We start from the raw sequence: 9,031 nt of genomic DNA on the forward strand, positions 1-9,031 counted from the left end.
ATGATATATTGTTAATTTATTCAGATCATTTACATATTTCCGTATTTCCTTTCCTTACTGGGCTATTTTTCCCTGTTGGAGCCCTTGGGCTTATAACATCTTGCTTTTCCAACTAGGGTTGTAGCTTGGCTAGTAATAATACTACAAAGGAAAAGGTGATGTAAATGAGCTAAATTCATATAGGCCCATTTCAAATTCATCCTACATGTTGAAGCTTATTGAAAAAATCATAAGTGAGCAATTATGGGCGCATATTGATGAGTTAGAGGTATTCCTGGAAAATCAATCGGCCTACAGAGCTAATCACTCTACAGAAACTACCTTATGCTCAATAATGAATATGATATGATAGGTCTTCTTGATGAGGGAAAGTGTGGAATTTTGATTGTTAGATCTTAGTGCTGCTTTCGATACTGTTGTGCACGAGTACTTACTTGACGACTTAAAGTCCATTGGAGTGACTGAGGAAGCACTGGAATTTTTGCGAAGTTATTTAACGAATAGGAAGAGTATTGTAGAAGTTTCTGGAAATGGATCCAGTGAGAGAATTCTTATGAAAGGTGTACCACAGGGTAGTGTTCTGGGCCCTATCTTGTTCAACATATATACTATAGAGTCCTTTCATTATACGTCATCGAACTTCCGGTCCGCCATCTTGGAGGACACACAAAGACGCGTTCAGTGAATAGCTGTGGTTGAACTGTTGAATAGTTAGCCATCTCATCACATTCACACAACGCCCAGTTTTTGCACTATTGTTGGCTGTAGGAATCGAGGACAAAGAGATGACAAGAGTTTCTACCGCATACCGGCAGTTATTCAGAATCAGGACAAAGATACAGAGGAATTATTCAAGCGCAGACGTGACTTGTGGTTGACCAGAATATCACGGGCTGATCTACGTGAATCCTCACTACTCTACGCACGTATCTGTTCTGATCATTTCATATCAGGTCAGTCTCGGCTAGGCCCTAAAATTATCATTGTTCCTGTGTAAACATGCTATATCCGATCGCATGGGTGACTTCACAAGTATCATCGTCAGTTCAGTGTGTAGTGTGTGTGGGGGAGGGGAGATCTTAATTTTTAAACATCTAAAGGGGCATCTCAGATTTTCAAAACAAAAATTAAAAGCGCAGGTCTCCATTTCGTCAAGGTGCTCATACCTATACATAATTAAGTGTATATTTATATTTATTTTAATTTGTGTATTAAATTGTGCAGACATACAGGCCTATGTGATGAATAAACATTGATTATAAATATCTGAAAGCTGGTTTAACCCGAAGGGGTCTTCAGCTTATATATGAAACATCGAAAAAATAATTAAACTTGCGCATTTAATTGCAAGGAGGCAAAACGATCATCCAATAGCATTACAATAGAGTTTGTCCATCATATGTTTATATGTATATAAGAAATTATAGCATTTGTAACCAAACACAAACACAATGGTTAAGCATGAACTGATAAAGATTTGACAGTATAATGCAAAACTTTAACATACATTTTGACAATCAAAAATTTTAATACACAATGTTAGGCTAAATGATCAATATTAGCTTTATAATTATAAACACTCTCTTCATTGGCCCAGTGTTTATCTAATTTTGGACTTAAAAGCATTAAAGGGAAAAACAAAAAATTCTGGAAGCAGATTATTCAATGGAAATGTATGCTCACTCATGTTCTGGGTTGGCCGACAGTACCAAGTAGTTCACCATATCATTGTATGAAATACTGGGAAAATCCTCAATATTTTGACTGAATGAATTCTGCATCTGGTATGGATCTAGGCCATCAATTAGATCGAGTTTCTGCTTGTAAAAACGCTTATCATCACCCGATAATTGTTTGACAAGTCGCTCTCATTGTCCATATTCGCTGTAGCAGCCGCCATGTTTTCGCTTTGCATGGCCGCCGGCGATTCCCAGTGACGTCATTGAAAGGACTCTATTGAGCTATCACACATCTTGAAAAAACAAAAAGTGGGCTTTAAACTATATGCAGATGATATTCAGTTGTACCTTTCAATTTCAACAATAGATGCTAAGAAGAAAATTGATGAGATAATGGCCCTGATGAATAAAACTTCAGCAAATGCTTTTGCTTGGATCTTGAAGCAATTGCTTCAGTTCTAACGAATAAAACAAAGTAAATGCTTGTGCAAGTAGCAAATGCTTAGAGCAGATGCTTAAGCTCAAGCAAATGCTTAGAAATTATCACCAATTGCTTCATTTCCCATTAATAAAACATAGCAATTGCTTTTGCTTCTCAGCAATTACTTAAAAAAAGTTTAAGGCAGCTCACTAGGTGCTTGAAACTCCTGTGAACTGGATCTGATGGCGGCCTTTCTCCAAATTCGTAAAAAGAAAACATATCAAAATCGCCATACAACATTACCTTACGATTACAAAAAGTTGTACAGATTCAGTGAAGAAAATGTGGAATGGCTGGCACGACATTTTTAGGCGAATATAGAGAAACACGCGGAGGTGCTCTCTCAAATAAGGATTGAATGAAAACATTCTTAAGGTATGTGTCAGACCCAGGCTACCAAAACGGCATAGGAGAGGAGATAGGTATTCGTCAAACAAGTGTTAGTAAAGTTATTGGAGAGTTTCTTAGGCAAATTGTTGAAAAAGCAAATTCCTGGATAAGATTTCCCCAGTCTGAGAATGAAATGAGAAGGGCCCAAGAGAAGTGGTCAGAAAAATATCAGTTTCAATATGCAATTGGGTCAATTGATTGCACTCATGTGCGTATAAACTAAACCAAATTCCTCTACTGATCTACATAGAGTACCCTGGGAAGTGCTCCGGTACCAGACATGAGCTGGACCCGTCGGATTGGGAATGGATAAAACACAAGTCGTACGTGGCCGGGTCCCTAAGCAAAAGCTAGGACTCCATTCAGCAAACGGTGATAATTATTATTCATAAGATTTTAAGCAATTGCTTTTTGCCTAAGCATTGGCTACCTTTTGCTACTTGAGCTTTTGCTTTTTCTTAAAAGCTTTTGCTTTAAGCAAATGCTTGTTTTTATTCATCAGGCTCAATGACTGAGATAAAAACATGGATGCAGAGGAAAAAGCTTAAATTAAATGACGATAAAACAATATGTTTTTTGGCACAGGTGGCTTTGAAGAATTACTAGTTATTTCAAAGTATAAAAATTGGTGACACTGATGTTAGGATTGTGCCTGTTGTGAAAAATTTTGGTGTACTGATAGATTGTAATTTGTCAATGAGGGATCAAATAGTGAACACAGTGAAAGTGTGTAGGTATCACCTGAGAAACATAGCATTTATTAGAAAATATGAGAAACATAGCATTTATTAGAAAATATTTAACAGAGGGCAGTACAAAAATTTTAGTGATGAGTCACGTATTATGAAGGCTTGATTATTGCAATTCTCTGTACTATAAATTACCCAATACACTATTAAGAAACCTTCAAAATGTGCGAAACTGGGCGGCTAGACTGATAAAAGGCATTAAACTTCGGGAGAGAATAACTCCTGCATTGATCGATCTACATTGGTTACCTGTTAAGGCTAGAATTGAATTTAAGATTTGCTTGTTGACTCACAAAGCACTTACAAGTGATAAGCCTAAATATCTTCGTGATTGCTTGGTCCCCTACCCTCAAGCTACTAGCGCTGCTGTAGTTAGACATGCTGATGACCCACATAGACTATTTGAAATTAGTGTGAATCATGCAATAGGAGGAAGAACGTTTAGTTATGCTGCACCGAGACTCTTCAACGATCTTCCAATTGATGTCAAGAATAGCAAAAATGTGGCAGCTTTCCAGAAAAACCTGAAGACTTATCTTTTTATTAAGTGTTACAATAGTGATCTGAAAACTATTAAGCCTGAATACAAATGCTAGCGAAATAACTGAAAAGATACAGAGCAAAATATTAACTGGAAAGAAATTATTTTCACACACCAAGGCCCACCTGAACAGACTTTGTGTCTGATGGAGGGCGAGAAATAAACCCCTAAAAGTAAGTGTATTACAGGGCAATGTAACCTAGGAAAAAAACTACTTTTTCTTATCGAAATAATTACACTCACGGTAAAGTTTTTATCAGATTGTTTTAAGTAATTAAGTATCTAATGTAATTTTAGTACAATAATTAATATGAAGTGGCAAGATATTTAAAAATTTGTTTCTGTAACTTGACTTATACACTGTGCCCTAAGGGCCCGTAGTTCTAGTTCGGTTCAATAGCTGTGTGGGCGAGTATTTTAAACGGTATTTTAATTATTTAATAAATCTGTTCAACTGGTTTTTGCTCTGCTGTTGCTCCTTTCTCTTGCTATTTAACATTATATCACTGCTCACACTGAAAACCGATACATTGACGCTGTTTTTATAATCTAATAAATCTCATAACTTCAACTGATTTTTACTCCACCATGGCTCATAAGTTCAACTGATTTTTGCTCTTCCGTGGCTCGTATGTTCAATTAGTTTTTTCTCTGCCATGGCTCGTAACTTCAGCTGGTTTTTGCTCTGCCATGGCTCATAAGTTCAGCTGGTTTTTGCTCTGCCATGGCTCATAAGTTCAACTGGTTTTTTATCCGCCATGGCTCGCTCACTCTCAGTTTAACATTATTTCACTGCTCCTCTGTTCTGGCAAAGGGTACATAGATGTGTTGCGCACGCTAGTCGCATGAGCGAGCATTTTCACTGCCTGACTAAAGAGGTTTCGGTCTGTCAAGCAGATCCTGTGACCTACTACTTGCCTTATTTGTTGGATGTTACGTTATCCCTTTAGTCTCTAGATTAACTCGTTTTCTAGTGTTCTGCTCCAATTCCGATCAAGCTTATTTTTGTCCATTTTGCTGTCTGTCTACTTTTAAATCGTAGCGCAACTGCAGATTTTCTCCCCAGTTTCTCAGGGGTCTCTTAATTGATTCCACAGACCTAGCAGTCTGCCTTATTCCCAAGTCCAGCATCTTTATTTACTAAAGATAATTTGACGTTTTGTTATCATATGAGTTATTTATTTATTAATTTCACTATGTATTTGGTCTATGGAGTAACAGTTTTATCAGTTAAGAAGTTCCTTTTTCAGAAAATTTGGAAATTTATTATCAAAGGCAAGGCATAATTCTAGATGTTTTGAGTGTATACATTAATATTAACGAAAGATTTTGGGTGGATTTGCATATGGCACGCCGCCTTTTAATTATCTGCGGATGATGATATCTTTGGATAGTGTTGCTATTGTATTTTGTTGTTTTATTTTCACCATAGTTCAGCAGTGTATCAAAAATATTTTATTGCCATGCAAGACTTATGAAGTAGATATGAACAATACAGTGGTATACTGATAGTTCAACTTGAACACGAGAAACTGGAGAGAAACATGATTTTTTCTTTATTGGCTTAATATTGGTCTTGCTTCTCACTTAGAAGCAGAGGCATTTGAATCTGAATTGAGGGGAAATTTATTTCCATTATGTAATTATTTCACCCTGAAGGTTATACATTAAACATCATTTGTTCCTCCGTGAATACAAAGCTTTCTTTATATATTGGGAGGAGAGTGATGGAAATGGAGGTACAGGGAAGGAGGAGAGGGAGACCAAAGCGAAGGTGGATGGACTGCATTAAGGATGACCTTCGATCAAAGGGATTAACCGGTGATGAAGTGTGGGACAAATGTAGATGGAGAACGCTGGCCAGAAACATCGACCCCACATAAGTGGGAAAAGATGCAGACGAAGAAGTAGTAATGTGGGACAGGTAATGGAGAACGCTGGCCAGAAACATCGACCCCACATAAAAGCGGGAAAAGATGTAGACGAAGAAGTGTGGAACAGAGGTAGATGGAGAATGCTGGCCAGAAACATCGACTCCACATAAAAGTGGGAAAAAATGCAGACAAAGAAGTGTGGGACAGAGGTAGATGGAGAACGCTGGCCAGAAACATCGACCCCACATAAAAGTGGGAAAAAATGCAGACGAAGAAGTGTGGGACAGAGGTAGATGGAGAACGCTGGCCAGAAACATCGACCCCACATAAAAGTGGGAAAAGATGCAGACAAAGAAGATGACGAATACAAAGCTTTCTTCAATTTAACTGTCGCAGCAAAGGTGGAATTGATGTTGATTCCTTACTGAGGTTGTCTGGTAATGACAGTGGAATAAGGAGGATCCATTTTCCCCCCAGGCACGTTAGGCTTTGGCTGCATCAGCAGTAGATGTTTGCACAGCTGCTCTTCATCTCTTCCTCTGTTTGTTATTGCATTTTTCCCTTATTCTCTAATTTATTTGGTTTTAACTAAAATTTTACAACAGACATGGGTTAAGGAAGGCAAAATTATTTAAGGAAAGAGGGTAGGGCATGTTGGAGGCTAATATCGAGTGATCCATTGTACCCACTGATTTTTGTAACTTTCGTATGAGTGATTCTTGTGTGCAAGGTTCCCCTTGTATAAAGCTCTGAACTTTCCTAACCCATAGACCCTGCCTAAACTTGTAATTCATTTACAATGGAAGGTACAACACAGATTTCTATCAAAGACGGTAATGGTGAAGTAGGGGGTGTTAAACATATTTTCTTGTAACTGCTAAAGGTGTGATGACACTTGTTTGTACTTTTTTCTTTTTTTTTTCTTAAACTAAGTAGTAAAAGTAAGTGATGCCATGTCATTACACTAAATAAGAAATTTACAAGTGTAATTGAAGGTGGACTGAGGGGTAGAAACCAGATGTTTGGTGGTAAAGGCTACGCCCTCACAATGAAGTAACACTGAATTCGGAAAACTTTCATTCTCATTTCTTCCATTTTAGCACATAACTAGCTGCTGCTTTTTTTGAATCATGCATAAGTAAAATCATTTTGTTTTGTGTTTTTTTAAGATATTTTAGTTTTCCTTGTTTTCTTTCCTCACTGTGCTATTTTCCCTGTTGGAGCCCCTGGGCTTATAGCATCCTACTTTTCCAACTAGGATTGTTGCTTAACAAGTAATAATAATTATAATAATATACTGTAAGTAATTTTATTTCTCTATGGTGTGAAACGTTTGACATTATTTTTTATTCATATAGTGTACAGAAAGTTCTTAACTTACAAACTTGATAAGTTCCAAGCAGTTGTACAGTAAGTTGAATTTTGTTAAATTTTGGCCGAGGCCAGGCTTAACCTAAGTCACATGCCTACAATTTCTGTTACAGAAATCAACAAATAGTTCCGTTTCATATTGCAAATGTCGTCTTATTGCATTAAATTATATTCTTTTATTACATTATTTCTTTATGTACTGATACAATATCTAAAATATGAATTCCGTTGGATTTGTTTGTATTTCCAAATGTTCGCAAGTTGAGGACATTCTAAGCATTTCACCATTTATTCTTATTGAAAAGTTATTACTATAGAAATTAAAGTTATCCTAAAACACTTTTAAGTCACAAAAATACAAATATTGTTAGATAAACAAAAGTAGTTTTGTGATGTAAATGTTTTGAGAAAAAATTTGATTACAATATGTAAAAGTTTTCTTCATTGCAGGTAAATCGAAACACTTTGCAGAGACTTGGCTGGAATAGAGAATATGCTGGCTGTTTGGAAGATATGTAATCTGATGAAATGAACTAAGATGAGGTACAGTATTACACAACTCGAAATGATACAGGAGTATGGAATTCATTTCCTCTTGTTTTTTATTACACAGTACTTGCCAATTCAGGGAGGTTTGTCAATTATTCATAAAGTAACTTTTAAAGGGAAAGCGTAATATATATATCTCTCTCTCTCTCTCTCTCTCTCTCTCTCTCTCTCTCTCTCTCTCTCTCTCTCTCTCTCTCTCTCTCTCTCTCTCTCTCTCTCTCTCGCTCTCGCTCTCGCTCTCGCTCTCGCTCTCGCTCTCTCTCTCTCTCTCTCTCTCTCTCTCTCTCTCTCTCTCTCTCTCTCTCTCTCTCCCCTCTCTCTCCTCTCTCTCTCTCCTCTCTCTCTCTCTCTCTCAATATTTTTGCTTAAAGAGGTGCATCACGTATTCCTTATTGCAGTCACTTCATTATTTATTGTTTATTGGTTGACATCCAATTCCTAGTCAAGGAGTCCATCAGAACCCTGTGAGTTTATAAATAGTATTCTGTCATCATGTTAAATGATTTGTTCTTATGTGTTTACAAACCTCTCTTCCATTAGAGTATGAATGCGTTTAGTGGGGCTGGAACTGCCCTTGATGTAGTTAACGAGGTAATTAACAAGTAATGAGGGGGACGAGTAGCTTGCCCAGTACCCTGTCAAATACTTGACTTGTCTTCAGTTCCAAACAAGTTTACAGTATTCCGTTGTGGTCTATCCAAGACTTTAAAATCTTACCTCATACTTTTTAGTTTGGTTGATATTGGCTTCTTTTAATAATGAAAGGAAAAACAAGATGGGAGTTTAGGTGGAACACTACACATTTTACTAAACCTACGATGGATCCTCACTCTCTGCATCATAGGGGTATGCTTGTTTGCAGTTATCCCCTTTACCAGTTGTAGAGCGTTGTCCTCTTCGAGGCGCGGCAATGCCAAGTCACAGTCCTGAGTCATTGTTGTGAACACTCATAACAATGGTGGAGAAACTGTTTAGATCTGTTTCTCGAGTTCGTTGTTCGCTGAAGCTTTAGGGTATATGCCTGAGGAGGGAGAACTCTGGTCTGTTCATCACAGATATTTTTTCAATTTTGGTGGATTTAGGTGACTACCATAATCCAAAAAGAGTTCATCCTTATAGATTGCTGATGACGAGTGATCCTTAGGTAGGCCTTAAGGTCTTTTCTAAGGGAGCTGATAGCAAATATTACTTGGTCCCTGGTATCTCGAGTGTCTGGTACCCCAGTGGCAAATCCAGTTGTAGTCGGCTTTGGGGTTAATAGAACCAGAATCAAACACTTTTCTTCCTATATACAGTAGTATTTTGATTTATTCACTATCTACACACATACATAGTCAAATACATTATGGTTTTACCTAAAATATCTCAACCCTAAATCTATAAATTTTAGCAATAAT

Source organism: Palaemon carinicauda, chromosome 3 (assembly GCF_036898095.1).
Source record: "Palaemon carinicauda isolate YSFRI2023 chromosome 3, ASM3689809v2, whole genome shotgun sequence".
Classification (NCBI taxonomy): domain Eukaryota; kingdom Metazoa; phylum Arthropoda; class Malacostraca; order Decapoda; family Palaemonidae; genus Palaemon; species Palaemon carinicauda.